Source organism: Pseudorca crassidens, chromosome 9 (assembly GCF_039906515.1).
Source record: "Pseudorca crassidens isolate mPseCra1 chromosome 9, mPseCra1.hap1, whole genome shotgun sequence".
NCBI classification, from domain to species: Eukaryota; Metazoa; Chordata; class Mammalia; order Artiodactyla; family Delphinidae; genus Pseudorca; species Pseudorca crassidens.
Window position 1 is genome coordinate 41422911 of NC_090304.1, and position 17504 is coordinate 41440414.

The 17504-nt window shown below is 35.7% G+C and overlaps 1 protein-coding gene across 1 annotated transcript in view; it reads right to left on the reverse strand.

The window, feature by feature from the left end:
* Positions 1–17504, reverse strand: part of PDE3B (phosphodiesterase 3B) — a 176157-nt gene that overhangs the window by 157042 nt on the left and 1611 nt on the right. The window lies entirely within an intron of this gene.

Sequence of the window (17504 nt, forward strand, 5' to 3'; positions counted from 1 at the left end):
ATTGTGGTCTCTCCCGCTGCGGAGCACAGGCTCCGGACGCGCAGGCTCAGCGGCCATGGCTCACGGACCCAGCCGCTCCGCGGCATGTGGGATCTTCCCGGACCGGGGCACGAACCCGTGTCCCCTGCATCGGCGGGCGGACTCTCAACCACTGCGCCCCCAGGGAAGCCCCTCCATCCTTACTTTTAAGGCCAATTCCAATTAGCTTGGTTAACTAGTTTCCTGACCTACTGTTGATAATCAGTAACAAACTGGGAAGGTGGGGAAGATGTCTGTTAAAGACTGATAACTAAGAAATAACAGCTAACAATGAGAAGCAAGCAAAATAACTATTAATGAGCAGGTAAAAATTCAAGATACAAAATGTCTGAGATCACTTAGTATACGGCAAGGCTTTATAAGGCACTTAGGGCATCATTGTATCACGGCACAGTAAGAGAAACAGTGTTTAAAATGACAACCCTTACTTATCAGGGAAATAATGAACTATTTTCATCAAGATCTGTCAGGAAGCAGAAACAGAGTTAAACATATGAGAAACAGTCATGGCAAAAATGCATTTAAACTAAACTACTTGTAACAAGATAAACCTTGGTTACCGGACATAAATGTACTTAGTTTAAAATAATCACATTTCTGGAGTTTGCTAAACAATTATGACTAATAATTTACTACCATCTTCCTCCTTGGTAAACTATAAAAATTAGCAGATTTGTATTAAGAAGGTGAAGTTCTCCCTAGAAAATTTTTTAAAGTGCTTCTAAACACTGAAAGTGTTCACTCTATCAACACTGGTTAACTGAGAACCATTCAAACACCTAGGAATTTTTAACCAAATCTTAAGCATTTTTTTGTAAGGCATATCTGAAAAAGTAACATCAAAGTTGTTTTCAGCACTACTGAACCACTACAATGTCACCTCAAATAATCACTGTATGCCACCTCTTTTTGCAAAAGAGGGAATTCCAACCCATAGGGTCCTACATTAGTCTCCATTCTCCCAGCTTTGAACATTCTTCTAAAACTTCACCTACAAACTGTCATTCACTTAAAGCAATCTTCTCCTGTTAGAGGAGATTGCTTCTGGGTTCTGTGATTCCAAGAACGTATTCTTTAGGTATCCCACTCACGTTATTTTTAATGATGGAATTATGAGTAGTATGTAGCAACTAGAAAAAAATGCCATGTTAAGTGGTAAAAAGCACAGTACTTAATGCAATAATTCAATTCAATAAACTATTTGCTATATGTCAAGCACGGGGGATACATAAACGAATGAGAAACTATCCCTGCATTTAAAGAACACAAAATAAACACAAATATATTGAATGTTAAGAGTAGATGCACACTGAGAAGGCAGTGACTCAATTTTGTCGAGAGGGAAAAAATGAAAAAAGGTAGAACCTAGACTCAGTTTTAAAATTAAGTACGTTCTATGCAACTATGCAAAAATCTACAGTAGCAAAAACCAGGCCACACAAAATTTAAAATACCTGTTGCATTAAAGTTGTTAGGATTACAAATAGCTTTTCCTATTTTCATGTTAAAAGGCAATGCCTTTTCCTCAATCCTACAGTTTCCACGAGTTGGAATTCTCCCTAAATTTCTGGACTCTCTCTATCCCCTCACTATTCTCTTAGAAGGGGAATAGTAACTTAACATGATTGGTAAGTTTAGCCTAAAGAATTACATAAGCATAACTCTACCTGTTGCTTTTTGCTCTAGGGAGCCTACCTACTAGCTAGAAGTTCTCCAGTGCTCCTCCATGGATGGGCCCTCCTAGCAAGTAAGGAGGATGTTCCTGGCCCTGTCCTTTCTATGACCACGTATGTCTATTTAACTCTGGGCTTCATGATTAGAAAGCAAAACTGTCTGCATATATAAGCCATGTCCTGCAACATGAGTTTTATCAGGAATAAAGGTGGTATTCTGATCTCTCATCTGTCACTCTTTTCTCAGTTTGTTCAGAATTTGGGGAAGGAATGTGGGTTTTATTGAGCCCCTCAGACACTACAAAATTACAGTAATGCTTTCTCATTTAAAATAAAATCTTCACTTTTATCTTATACTAAACACCTAGGTATAATATCCATACATGATTCTTCTTCATAGCCCTCACAATTCCTAGCAGAACATTAGCCTTAGCAAAGTTTGCTGAAGGAATGAATTTTCAGATAGTAAAGTTAATTCTACATGGTACTTAATTTACAACAAAAGCAAACTATAAAATAATAAATATTGGTGTTTACTAATGTATACGTAGGTATTTTCCCCCTAAGGAAAAATATGTCCCCATATATTTGTAAAAATTCACACCCATAATTATTTTTGTCTGCTTTAAACCATTACCTTTTACGTAGTGAAAGATCTTCGGGGCACTTTATCTAAAAGGTGGAACGAAGCGTTAAATTGAAGAAGCAGTAAAGCTCGGTGCCTCATAATGGCTGGAGGGTTGGAGGAGTCACTTTTTTAGACACCGTTTCTCTTCCTTCTGTTCCCTCATCCCTTGTTTCCCTCTTATCAGCCCTGGGGTGGGGCTGCATAACTGTCAACATGCTTAGCAGACAGTGAACTATGAAGCAAGAATTATGAGTGAGAGCATTTGTTTGAAGTTCCAGTGTACCTCCAACCCCAAAGTGACAAACTGGAACAAAAGTTTAAGGGACAGAAAGTTATGGTTGCAGTAGTTGACAAATTCTTCGTCTGCTGGACCAAAGGTTCTTAACCTTTAACTCTGAAACTTCAAAAGATAAGAAGCCCCAATTACCCCTTTTAATCACGTTTGAAGTTGCTTTTTTTAATCATTTCTGTTGCTTTTCCTTTATTCTTTTTTTTAACTTTAATTTTATTTACTTTTTTATACAACAGGTTTTTTTTTGATGTGGACCATTTTTAAAGTCTTTATTGAATTTGTTACAATATTGTTTCTGTTTTTTATGTTTGGGTTTTTTTTTTTTTTTTTGGCCACGAGGCATGTGGGATCTTAGCTCCCCGACCAGGAATCGAACCAGCACCCCTGCATTGGAAGGCAAAGTCTTAACCACTGGACCACCAGGGAAGTCCCCTTAATCTCTTTTAAACTTATCACTTGCATCTTTTCTTTGTTGTCCTAATACTGAACAATCCGCTGGAAGAATTTTCCCCATATTATCCCTTATGCACAGGCTTTTTACTCAATACAGGTTGCAAAAGGAGTTTCAGGACAATAAAAAGGGATTGCTTGAAAGATCTAAATTTCAATTAACCTTACCATTGATTTTTTTTTTAAAGGGTTGTTGTGGGGTTTTTTGATAAATTTGTTTATTTAATTTTGGCTGCGTTGGGTCTTCACTGCTGCTTGCGGTCTTTCTCTAGTTGCAGCGAGTGGGGGCTACTTACTCTTAGTTGCAGTGCGCGGGCTTCTCTTTGTTTTGGTGCACGGGCTCTAGGCGCGCGGGCTTCAGTAGTTGTGGCTCATGGGCTCTAGAGCACAGGCTCAGTAGTTGTGGCACATGGGCTTAGTTGCTCCGCAGCATGTAGGATCTTCCTGGACCAGGGCTCAAACCCATGTCCCCTGCATTGGCAGCAGGATTCTTAACCACTGTGCCACCAGGGAAGCCCACCATTAATTTTAGAGTAATTTGGCATGAAGTACCAAGCAATTCAAGAATGAAAATTTTAACTATAATAACAGCATCAATATTGCATGGCAACCTTACCAGGTGCCAGACACTGTTTCAAGAACTTTACAGGTTATTAACTCATTTAATCCTCACATCAGTGAGACAGATGCTATTTTACCCCCGGTTTACACCTGGGGAAGCTGAGGTACAGAGAAGTTAAACAACTTGCCTAATATCCTGTAAGTGGCGGAGATGCCATTGAAACTCTGAAGCAGTTTGGCTTCATCATTGTGCAACACAGCTTACTGTTAACGAGAATACCAAAGACAGTAGGGAATTGAGACCCATCTCCACCTAGAGTTCTTTCCTTTTCTCAAGGTCAGCATGGAACTATCAAGAGTAAATACAATATTAGATAACCATTGTCAACTCCAAAATATACTATGAGAAATACAAAGTAGAAATGTTTGATCATTGTTGCCAGGGAGGTTACATCCCATTTAGAGATAGCAAGTATACACATGAGAAAACATGCATTAATCAATAAAACCAAGCTCTTTGTCATTTCTCCCAAACCAGGTCCTTTCCCCATACTGCCTATGTTGGCTAACAATACCACTAACCTTTCAGACACCCAGACCTGAAATATCTTCAAACCTCTCTTCATATGAAAATATTTATACCTCTCTGTCTCTCCACTCCTAGTATTCTCACTATAGACAGAAGATTCTCACATCATCTCACTATTCTAATTTTTCCTTCCAAGGTAAACGCTATTTTTTTCTAGTTTTAGTTCTAGCTTGTTCTCCCCTCACAAATTAGGCACTGCTAGTAATGTTTCAGAACATGTAGGCTACTTAATTTTACCTATATATTTACTATCATTCCTTCTTGATTTAAGTTCTTCCTTCTGCCTAAAGTATGCATACTTTTGCTGGTAAAAAAACTCTCCGTTTTTGCTGGTCTGAAATGGTCTTAATATGTTCTCTTTCTAGAAAGTTTTGCTGGACATTGGTTTCTACTTTGACAGTTATTTTCCCTCAGCACATGACAAATGACAGTCAACTGTTTTCTGGCTTCCATTCTTCCTAAGTCACCTTTCAGTGTAACTGCCGTTCATTTTTTTGGTAGGTAACTTCTTTTTTCTCTCTGGCTTCTTTTAGAACTTCTCGTGTGTGTGTCTGTGTGTGTGTGTGTGTGTGTGTGTGTGTGTGTGTGTGTGTGTGTTCTGAATTTTGCAATGATGGAATCTAAGGGTGGATTTCTTTTTCTTTAATCTGCTTGGGATTCAGTGGGCTTTCTGGATATCAGTTGGTATTTTTCATCAGTTCTGTAAAGTTCTATTTTACAACCATTATCTCCTCAAATATTGCCTGTTTTCCCTTTTATTATTTCCTTTTGGAACTTCAGTTAAATTCATGTTAAACTTTTTTCTTTATTCTCCAACTTTTTCGATCCCTCTTTCTTAACTTCCATCTTTTTCTCTCTGCAAAACATTACGGACAGTTTCTTTGGATCTACATTCTGGTTCACAGATTCTGTCTCTCAACTGCTATTTAATATGTGCATCAGGTTTTAAATCTGTGGCTATTTTTTCATCTTTAGAAGTTCTATTTTTCAAATCTGCATGATTATTCTTTTAATTCTCTATTCCCCAACCATTTTCCCAAGCTTCTATTTTGTTTTTTTTAAGCATATTAAACATTTTTTTATATCTGATAAATAATAGCTCTAAGCTCTGAAGTCTTTGTGGGGTTTTTTTGCTGTGTACGTTTTTCTGCAGCTTCTCATTCATAGTGCCTTGTTTCTGCGCAAGTTCTGTGGATTTTTGACTATGCACTGCTCAATATCCTTGGAATTTTATCTGTGGGAATCATTTGATGCCTTAGAGAATTTGAATTTACCTCTATCAGTCACCTGGGACCACTTTACATTTTCACTTGAGGTTTCTAAGTCCACATATGTAGCATTAATTTAGATAAAAAACTAAATGAGTACTCTATGATTCCAATTATATGACATTCTGGAAAAGGCAAAAGTATGGAGAAAGTAAAAAGATCAGTGGTTGCCAAGGGTGGGGATGAGGTAAGGGATGAATATGCAGAGCACAAAGGATTTTTAGGGCAGTGAATACTTTGTATTTATTTTCCATAATGATGGATACACGTCATTATACATTTATCTAAACCCATAAAATGCGCAAGATCAAGAGTGAAACATAACGTAAACTATGGACTTTGGGTGATTATGACGTAGGTTCATCAGTCTTAACAAATGTAACAGTCGGGGGCGGGGGGCGGGTGATGCTGATAATGGAAGAGGCTATGGCCATGTTGGGGGCAAAGTGTATATGGAGAATCTGTACCTTCCTTTCAATTTTGCTATGAACTTTAAACTGCTCTAAAAAATTAAGTTTTATTTTTAAAAAAATTTAACTAAATGAGGACCTAAAGATTCCACACGAAAAAAATATTAGAATAGACAAATTCAGGTAAGCTGCAGGATACAAAAACAACACATATAAATCAGTTGCATTTTCAAACACTAACAATGAAATATTAAAAAACAAAACTAAGAAACAATCCCATTTACAGTAGCATCAAAAAGAATACTTAGGAATAAACTTAACCAAAGAGGTGAAAGACGTGTACACTGAAAACTACAAAACACTGTTGAAAGAAATTAAAACACAAATAAATAGAAAGACCTGCCATGTTAATGAATTGTAAGACTTACTATTGCTAAGATGTAAATACCACTCAAGGCAATCTATGGATTCAATGTAATTCCTATTAGAATTCCAAAGATGATTCTGCTAAGTGAAACAAGTCAGTCACAAAAGATAAATACAAATGATTCCACTTGTATGAAGTATCTAAAGTAGTCAAATTCATAGAAACAGAATGTAGAATGGCAGTTACCAGGTGCTGGGAGGAGGGGGAATGGAGAGAGTTACTGTTTAATGGGTATGGAGTTTTAGTTTGGGAAGATAAAAAAAAAGTTCTAGAGTTAGATGGTGGTGATGGTTGCACAACAATATGAATGTACTTAATGCCACTAAACTGTACAGTTAAAAATGGCCAAAATGGTCAATTTTATATTATTTATATTTTACTACAATTTAAAACAAACAAACAAACAAACAAAAACCCTATGAGGGCCCTCTTGTGGTTATACAAGACCCGCATCCCATCTCCTTGGTCATATTTATTTCTCACTTACCCTTACACTGGAAGAGTAGCACTTTGGGGTCTCTGCTTTATGTAGTTTTTCTATTAGATTTCTGACTCTGGACAGACCCTAGGTTTTATCTCTTGAGTCTAGCCATATCTAACAGAAGCAAATGTTCATGGTCTCTAAGGATGGTCAGAAACCTTCAAATGAAAGCTGGTTTTAATGTCTGCTTACCTCTTGGGATTCCTACTGAAAGGGAGCAGAATGTGCTACCCCAAAATATGTCACTTGGCATATAGCTTATTTTGAATTAAAGTTTACTTGAGAAACAGTGGTGAAGAACACTCTGACCCTCCTTTGTTCCCCCCCTCCCCAAAAGCAGGAGATAAATCTCCCATGTGAAAGGTACCCATCCCAGTACCAGGAGGGTGGAAGCCATCCTTATCACCAGAGATAGGGAATTTAGGGCCAAGAATACTTGGCTCTAACAAACCTTGTTACTTCTTCGCCAATTCACTACCCCAAGCCCAGACTCCTTTGTCTCGTCAACTCTTCACAAATTTATTATTTCTTTGTCTTAAAGTTATAAAAGATTCCTGCTTTGGTTACTTCTTGGAGTCTCACTTTTTTATGGGGCTCCCATATACAAAATTAAATTTGTTTTTCCCCTGTTAATTTGTCTTAAATCAATTTAATTAATAGCCCAAACAAAGACCCTAGAAGGGAAGAAGGGAACATTTTTTTTCTCCCCCACACTGCTTTCACTTCTTTTTTTGGGGATCTGAAATTTTTCTTACTCAGTGATTCCTTTCAAAAGATACATTCTAAAATGCTTAAACCTGTAGTTTAGTTGTTTCAATTGGGAGAGTTCTTAGGGGCTTGTTATACACTGAAAATGGCATTTAGCATATTATGGTATTTTCTGTGTGCTAGCTGAGTGATGTGGGGCTAGTCAATTCACCTTTCTACCTTAGTTTCCAGCTGCACAACAGGATTTCAATACTTATTTCACAGAGTTGTTGAGACTAGCACATAGTGAGCACTTGGTACATATATCTTATAATAATCCCTTTTTTCTAATCCTGGGTTACATTTCTTTATTGCTTATATTATTTTTACCACTGATACTGACATTTCTGATAGAAAATTTAAGCATCTTTTTTGATTGTTAGTATTGACTGGGGACTGAAGGTAAACAGTTTGCCTGATTGGACTCAGTATATTTTCTGTGACTTTATAGTCTCTCAGTTGATAAGAAGTATTCTTATTCCAAACATATTTACAGTAAGGTGGAGATTATGTTGGAATAACTTTGAAAAATTCTTTCTAAGGTCACAGAAGTAAAATTTTTAAATTCATTTTTTATACATTTTATATCAATAAGAAACTTTTTTTGAAGATTAAAGCTCAATTGTTATATACTTTCTGAAGGCTTTCTGACTCTACTCCTGGAGAGAGTTAGCTGTTCCTTCTCTAAAGCTCCCATGTACCTTATATATACCTCTGCTATATCACTTACCACACTGAATTGTAATTATTTATTTACATTTTTTTAATCTCAATTAGAGTGTGATCTCCTTGCAATACAGATCCTGTGACTGTCGTCTTAGTATCTCTCTAGGGGCAGGCACATATAAAAGGCAATTTGTAAATATATATTAATGCTGATCAAATTTTCATTACTTTCTTACACTGACTCTTTAAACATATGACATGTGCTCTCTCTCATGCATTCTTTTTCTGTCCCTCTGATAAGTAATTCCATCCAATTTGTAAAGTTCTATTCTCCATACACTTATCCACAAACTGTGGGTGGGGGGGTGGGGGTTGAAGAAAACACCAGGAAAGTGAGATTTTTTAATACTCTGTCCAGTTACTGACGGGTCAATAAGATAAAAAGTCAACAAGGACGCAGAAGGTATGAAAAGGACATTTTACACCTTTTATCTACCAGACAGCTAACAAACTGATGTGTTTCTTCAAGCAAACAGAACACTTATGAAAACTGATATGTTAGGCCACATTCTTTGCCCAAAGGCACTTAAGTCAGAAATCAACAACAATAACTGGAAAACCTGCATATGATTAGAATTTTTTTTTCTAAACAACTGTCAATCAAAAGGGAAATCAAAATGAAAATTAGAAAATTCTTCAGACTGCACAATAACCATACTATACATCCAAACTTGTGACATTCAACTAAAGCAACATTCAGAGAGAAATGTATAATCTTAAACGCATATGCTGGAAAAGCTCAAAGTTAATGGGCTTAGCATCTCAATTACAAAGTTAAGAAAAGGAACAAGAGGGAACTCCCTGACTGTCCAGTAGTTAGGACTCTGGGCTCTCATTGCCGAGGGCCAGGGTTCAATCCTTGGTCAGGGAACTAAGAACTAAGATTCCCACAAGCCGTGCAACATGGCCAAAAAAAGAAAAAAAAAGGGAACAAGAAAATAAAAGAAAAAAAGAAGTAATAAAAGAGCTGATATAAATAAAATAGGAAACAAGTACCAAGTTATGGTTACCAAGGGGGAAGCGCAGATAAATTGGAAAATTGGGATTGGTATATACACACTACTATATATAAAATAGATAACTGATAAGAACCTACTGTATAGCACAGGGAACTCTACTCAACACTCTGCAATGACCTATATAGGAAGAGAATCTAAAAAAGAGTGGACATATGTATATGTATAACTGATTCACTTTGCTGTACAGCAGAAACTAACACAACATTGTAATTCAACTATACTCCAATAAAAATTAACATATAAAAAAAAGAAAACAAGTACCAATCCAAAAAGCTGGTTTTTTGAAGAGATTAAAAAACAAATAAACTGGGACTTCCCTGGTGGTCCAGTGGTTAAGACTCCACGTTTCCAATGCAGGGGGCGCTGGTTCCATCCCTGATCAGGGAACTAAGATCCCGAATGCCACATGGCGTGACCAGAAAAACCCAAAAAACAAAAAAACAAACTTCTAGCCAGGTTGATTAAGAAACAAAGAAAAATGATACAAATGATGGTAGGAATGAAAAAGAAGACAAAAATGCAGATGCTGAACAAATTAAATAAATAGATAATAAAAAAGATATTACAGATAATAAAAAGATATTACAAAGAAAATAAATTTGAAAAGTTATACTAAATAAATTTGTAGAAAAATGCAACTTAAAATTTTCAATCAAAATCAAATTCTCCTCTAAATGTTCAAAAGATTTAATGCAATGGCAATCAAAATCCCAATATGAATTTCTGTAGAACTTGACAAACTTATTCTAAAATTTATATTGAAGAGCAAAAGTCCAAAAATAACTGACAAACTCTTGAAGAAAAACTGTAAGATGACGAGACTTACTATATATTGTCTCATTATAAAGCTATTATAATTACAATGGTGTAGCATTAATACAGGGCACATAAACTTATCAGTGAACCATGACAGAGAAGCCAGATACAGACTCACACACACCCTGAAATTTCACATTTGACAGAGGCAGCATTGCTGATAAACGGAGAATAAACTTTTCAGTGAATTGTGCTGACATAACCGGATATACATACGGGTAAAAAATGAGATTCGATCTCTGTATCACATTATACATGGAAATCAATTCTAGGTGGATAAAAACCATTTGAAAGGCAAAACTTTAAAACTCTGAAAAGATAATATAAGAGTTTATTTTATGACTTCCAATAGAGAAGAGTTTTATAAACAAGACATGGGAAGTCTCACACCATTAAAGGAAAAGATTGGTAAATTTGATAATATTAAAATTAAGAATCTCAGTTATCAAAAGACACCACTAAAACTGGAAGAAGATATTTGCAACCCAAATAACCAATAAAGGATTAATGTCCAAAATATATAAAGAACTCATGAATCAAGAAAAAACAAACCACTGAATTTTTAATTTTTTTTTTTGATGTGGACCATTTTTAAAGTCTTTACTGAATTTGTTACAATATTGCTTCTGTTTTATGTCTTTGGTTTTTTGGCCATGAGTTACGTGGGATCTTAGTTCCCCGACCAGGGATGGAGCCTGCACCCCCTGCATTGGAAGTATTAACCACTGGACCGCCAGGGAAGTCCCCAAACTACTGAATTTTTAAAAGGGCAAAAGACATGAACAGGTAATCCCTGAATAAGAAATGCAATCCATAAACAATATTCAGCCTTATTAGTAATTAGAAAAATGCAAATTAAAATCACAAAGAAATACATTTCACACTCACTGGACTAACAAAAATTAAAGTTATTAAATAGGAATCATTGGTTCAAGGGCATTCTTATTCACTGCTAGCAGAATATACATTGTGCAACCATTCTGGAAAACAACTCAACTTCCCAGAGTGTCTCAGTCTTCTACTGCTACTTGTATGGGTTAAAGTGTGTCCCTCAAAAAAAGATATATTGAAGTCCTAACCCTCAACACCTTAGAATGTGACTTCATTTGGAAATTAGGTCTTTACAGAGGTAATTAGATTAAAATGAGGTGATTAGGGTGGGCACTAGTCCAATATGACTGGGGTATTTATAAAAAGGGTAAATTGAGACACAGAGACAGGCACAGAGAGAAGACTATATGAAGAGACATGGAGAGAGTGCCATGTGAAGATGAAGGCAGAGATGGGGTGACACATCTAAAAGCCAAAAAATGCCAAAGGTTGCCAGTAAACCACCAGAAGCTAGGAGACAGGCATGAACAGATTCCCCCTCAGAGTCCTCAGAAGGAACCAACCCTGGGGACAGTCTGATCCGGACTTGCAGACTCCAGAACTGTGAGACAATAAATTTCTGCTGTTTAAGCCACCCAATTTGTAGTACTTTGTCACAGCAACCCATGTCAACTGTTATAGCAGTTAATGCAAACTAATACATTCCTGTAACAAATTACTACAAACTCAGTCACATAAAACAACACACATTTAACATCTTACAGTTCTGTGGGTCCAAAGTCTGACAAAGGTCTCACTGAGCTAAAATCAAGGTATTGGAAGGGCTTTGTTACTTTCGAGGACTATAAGGAAAAATGCATTTCCTTGTCTTTTCCAGCTTCTAGAGGCTGCCTGCTTTCATTGGCTCCTGGCCTTCTCCCACTGTGAAAGCCAAAGGTGGACTGAGTGAGTCTTTCTCACATTATATTACTCTAATCCTACTTCCATTGTCACTTCTCCTTCTCTGATCTCTTCTGTCTCCCTCTTCCACTTTTTAAAGACCCTATGACACTGGGTCTACTTAGATAATCCTAGACACCTGGATAATCTCCCCATCTCAAGGTCCTTAACTTAATCCCACCTGCAAAGTCTCTTTTGCCAGGCAGAGTAACATACCCACAAATTCCAGGAATTAGAACATGGACATCTTTACGGTACCATTATTCTGCCTATCATACATAGTAAAGTTGAATATGAGCATACCTTGCAGCTCAGCAATTCTACTTCTAGATGTGTGCATGCCCCTAGGAGACATTTACAAAAAATTTCATAGCAGCATTGTGCTTAATAGCAAACAACTGAAAACCACCCACAGGTCCATGAACAGTGGAATGGATAAATTTTATTATGTTCATACAATGAAACACTATACAGCATTGAAAAAAGTGAACCACATCTATCCACATCAACATGAATGAATCTCAAATGTCAAGAAAAAAGAAAAGTTACAGAAGAATTCATACAGCATGGTTCTATTTACTTAAAGTTCAAAAGCAGACAATACTGACAACATATTATTTAGATTACTTAGTAATATGTTCAGGGGAGTTATAACGATAAGCAAGGGAATGAACAGCAAAAAAAAAAATCAAGATACATGTGTTGTCTCTGGGGCAGAGAGAAGGGGATGCAAAAGAGGTTATACAAAGGAAATGAGTGGTAAGTACTTGACATTTTTCTTTTTTTGTTTTATTTTCTTCCTTAAACCATATAAAAATATACATATGTACAGTCTTATTTATGGCATTTCTCATTAACAAATTTAAATGCCAACTAAATAAATTTAAAATATACTGAAAGCAAGTTGTACGAAATGTAAGGAAGCAGTCAAACAATGTACTCTATCTGATGGAGGAGGGAATAATCTATAAAGATAAGATAACCTTCCAGGTCAATCAATACTGGAGAAAAAGTTCTAGGTTGTAAAAGAAAAAGTGGGAAACACCCTCCTCTTCCCCAAGTTCTAAGAACAGGTTTCTAACAATCTCTTAAATAAACCTGAATCAGTTTGTAAATAATAAGGTGAACAATTATAAACTATTATAATTATAATAAACTTAATAATAAAATATAATAAAAATATTATGTATTTAAATATATAATTAAACAATATAATTATTATAAACTATAATTGTTTATACACAATTATATACAGTTATAAACTGTCAGGAACTACCCACGGACAGAACCCAGCTCTTCTAAAGTTTTGCTTGGCTAACAGGGTTGTTCAGTTTGTTTTATTTAAACTGAAAGCCCTTAGGCAAAGTAGGCAACAGTTCACTTCCATTCTTCCTTACCCCCCCTCCTTCCCCAATGTATAACATAAATAGGCTATGTGGCTGGCCTCTTAAGGCACCTGAGTTTCAGACCAGCTGCATCCTGACAAGTCACCCTGAAATAATGATATCAGGTACCAAGTTTATCTTCAAGGTCATCATGAACTATGTGATTTCAAGAGTACCTCCTACCTCTCCCCTCTCTTCCACCACCACCCTCAACCGCTTTTACTCAGGGGCATTGTTTATCACATAATTAGAGATATCTGGCAAATTAAGAACAGCCTTGGAAAACTATGACTGCAGGTGCATATGCTCTTAATGGAAAGTACAGCTGAACTAGGAGTCAAGACCTAGGTTCTAGTCCCTGTATCCCAAAACCTCGTGGCATAACCTAGAGACAATATTCTTCTCTCTCTGGAGTTGAATTTTTTTCCTTTCTATAAAACGAGCAGATTTCAATTGGATAAACTCCAAATCTCTTCTATTTCTTCTATATCTATACAAACATATTTATGTTGAAATAAACTTTTTCAGCAAGTATAGATTCTTCCTGCTTTGGGTGGGGTATAAGAAGGCAGGAGAATGCGCTAGGGAAACAGGCTGACTTGGTAACTGAAAGGGAAGAAGGAAAGAATCAGAGAAGCGCCTGCCACTGAGGAGGATTAAAAAATCAGAGGACAATGAAAACAAACATCACTAAACTATACTAAAGTCAAAGTTTTACTTATGGTTGGCCCTATTTACCTTCCACTCACTGTGGGAAAACAAACTATGGAGATGTTACTATTTCATGTGGTATAATGAAAATATTCTATCACACATCACCACATCACTGCTTGACACGATTTGTCAACTTTTATTTTTAAACCCGGCCAACTCTACTAGGATGGAGTTTTGTTCTCAGCTTATACATTAGTCTGAGCATCACTGTAGTGTCTAAACACTTCTTAATCTTATATGTTTCTTAAAGGAGATTTCAAACAGTGTGAATGGTAAAATCAAAAGAAAAAAGTCTACACGTCAGTAACAATAAGCAGTCCTCAAATAGCTAGAGCGGTGGATGGATGTGGGGAGGTGTTCCATAACTGCTAACGGGCTTTCAAAAACAACAAAACAAGGCCAAGAGCAGGTTAAGACTTTGCAAGCAAGGGTCAAGGGCATGAACTTTATTTTGTGGACAATGAAAAGCCGTAAGAGATTTTTAAAACAGAGCGAGTGATTTGATCAAATCTGTGTTTTTGGAAGATAACTCTGATGGCAAGGGTACATACAATATTTACAAAATAAAGCATAAAAATATTACGTAGGCTGATGTTTCACTACAAAATATTAACATGAAATTAGAATAAAACACTCACTCATTAAATTTCACAAATTCCACAGTATTCTTTAAAAAATTCATGGTGGGTTATTACTTGCAGATTCCTTAGGGGAATAAATAATCACTTAAACTTTAAAATCTTTTTAAAAAGGCTTCATACTACATGCGTATCCTTTATTAAACAAAATTAACTCTTTAAATAATATTTATGGGCTTTAAGGCCACAGAATTTTTAAATATTTACCTAACCATTTAGAAAGCACTCAGCATTTTAGGTATAGAAAAATATCTCACACACAGACTTATGCCTTTCAAAACCTTATATTTACCTAGCCTATCACACATGAAATGATCTGGTTGACAGCCGAAATTTGCATTGTAGAATGTATAATTAAAATGACATAGAAATGTAGCTTGTTAAATTCAGGCCAAGGCATCTCATGTAGATGTAAAAAATTTTTTTTTACTTCCTATTAGTCTCAGCTGATTCTTCACAAATATACTACAAACTTAGTGCTTCTTTCCATTAACCCACCAAGGTAGAACACAGTCAGCAGTAACTAAACTTTAAACCTAATTATGAAAAACCATACGTTTTACAAACATATGCCACTATTTTTCAATACAGTATCTAACATAACATCCCAAATGTTAAAAATTACTTTGAATCTACTCTCACACAATTAAAAACATTTATATTAATATGAGTTTTCAATTGTTTTTCAAAGATGTTAATAAAAACGTTTAAATTCTTAAGGAAATGAAAGCGTAATAATTTTATCAATCCACAAATGAAAGTCCAAATATACGTGTTAAAAGTTCTTTCTCTTCAAATAATACAGAATATTTGTTCATACTTTCCAATTATCACACCTTGGAAAATATAGGCTAGCAATATCAACATTAAACGTTTAAGTAAAACTTCAAGATCTATTAACTTTTGAAGTTTTAGTCATACATTTATTTATACCTTACAAAAAGTGTAAACTAACTAAAAGAAATGAATTCTAGAATTGGAAGGTGGTATAGAATTCACCTACTGGATCCCCTGATTTGACAGGATACTCAGACTCGGAAAGGCTCACCAACTTTTCCAATATGACGGCAGGGCTAAGACTTTACCCTTGAACCTCTATGAATCCAGGAGACTTTCCCCTATATCAGCTTCTACCCAAAACCGTTTGTCTCCCTTCACTTTCCGAAACAAGAGAGTGACTTTACAATTATCACATACAAAGTTTAGCACTTTGAAAATTAGAAAATCTCTTGATCTTTTACTTCCATAAAAGTATTGGTTTCCACTTAATTTCTTTCACATAACATACCTCCAAACTAAACCACAGATCCACTGTTAAACTTCAGGAAAAAGCATAAGTAAAAATTTTTATTACAGCCTCTGCCAAGCTAAAAATATCTAGTAGTTTCTAGTATTGCCGAAAGAGTATTATGTTATGACACTGAACATTAACCATGTATAAACCCTTGAACTATCAGCATATATTTAAGACCCCCTCCACCAAGAAAATGTTCCTATTCATAGTGGAATGTGAATAAGGGTTTTCTGCACTAATAAAATATGCCCTTTTTAAAAGCACAAATTTTAAAAGCACAATATTTTCCTCTAATACAACTAATAAAGTCTAGCATAACAATGCCGCACCTAGTTAACGGCTGAAAAAAGGTTGCTGTGATGGAAAGAGAACCAGATCAGGCTCAAGTAGATCAGGAGTTTTCAATTTATAAGATAACACCCATAATTCACTAGGCCAACATATTGCAATTAAGTTACGTTAAACTGTAACGCTGCTAAGCTCAGGAAAATTGTTTACAAATGTGATGAAACTGTGCTAATACACTTTCCTGGTGTTAAAAAATACAATATATTTGCAAATAGTCAAATGTCAAACGCTGTTCCAGTCTATGAAAATAGCTGATATGACTCTGCTCTACAGTGAATCTTCTCCTGACAATTTTTCTCTTGATACACATTATTCTGAGCATTGTCTATTATCACTGGCAGTAAACTGAGAAAACAAAAGCCATGATATTTTTTGAACAATTTTTTTCAAGCATTTGGCCAAATAACTACAGACCACATAGCAGCCTCTGAAAACACTTTTCAGAGAGCAAGGTGTTGTCTCTTTGAGCACTACGGATAGTGTAATAGCTTGTAGATTATATTGAAGAGCAAAGAGCATCAGATGTAGTAATAAGAAACTTCTGTTTCAAATATATTGGGTCGCTGGTGTAAAGCATATCACTAATCGAAAAGATTGAAAACCAATAGTATAGACTCTTACTCTCCTACTTAAGGAAAACCTCTACACTCATCCTTTTAGTTGCTTAGAAGACATCATTGAAAACTGAAAAATCTAGGTTCAGATCCCAGCACTGCCACTTACTAAATGTGTGAAGTTGGATAATCTCTATAAGCCTCAATTTGCTCATCTCTAACTTGAGGTTAATATCACCTACCATACAGAGTCCTTGTGAGGGTTTAAGACAATATAAGGATTTTGCACTTAGTAAATGCTCTGTGAACAGCAGCTATACTTGGTGAGTTTCTTAGTGATGTAGAACATGTAAGATTTCCCTAGGCTATACAAAAATAGACACTCTTTCCCTAATGATGATTTCCATTTTTTTAAAACGCAAAAGCACATAAACCTACAGGAAAAGAAATTGTACAAATGCTTTTGGCATAGTTCCAAACATTACTAAGTTTAAAGGTTAAACTGTTACAACATTCTCCTAATTATGCAACAAACACACAGGACCATGAGTTAGTCTGTAAAAGATTATATTAGCCTACACTGCTGAAATTTGGGGCGGAGGGTGGGGGAGAAATCTCTTATAATTATCTCCAACAGTCTTTTTATCTAAATTAACAAGTCTCTTCCAAAACTCA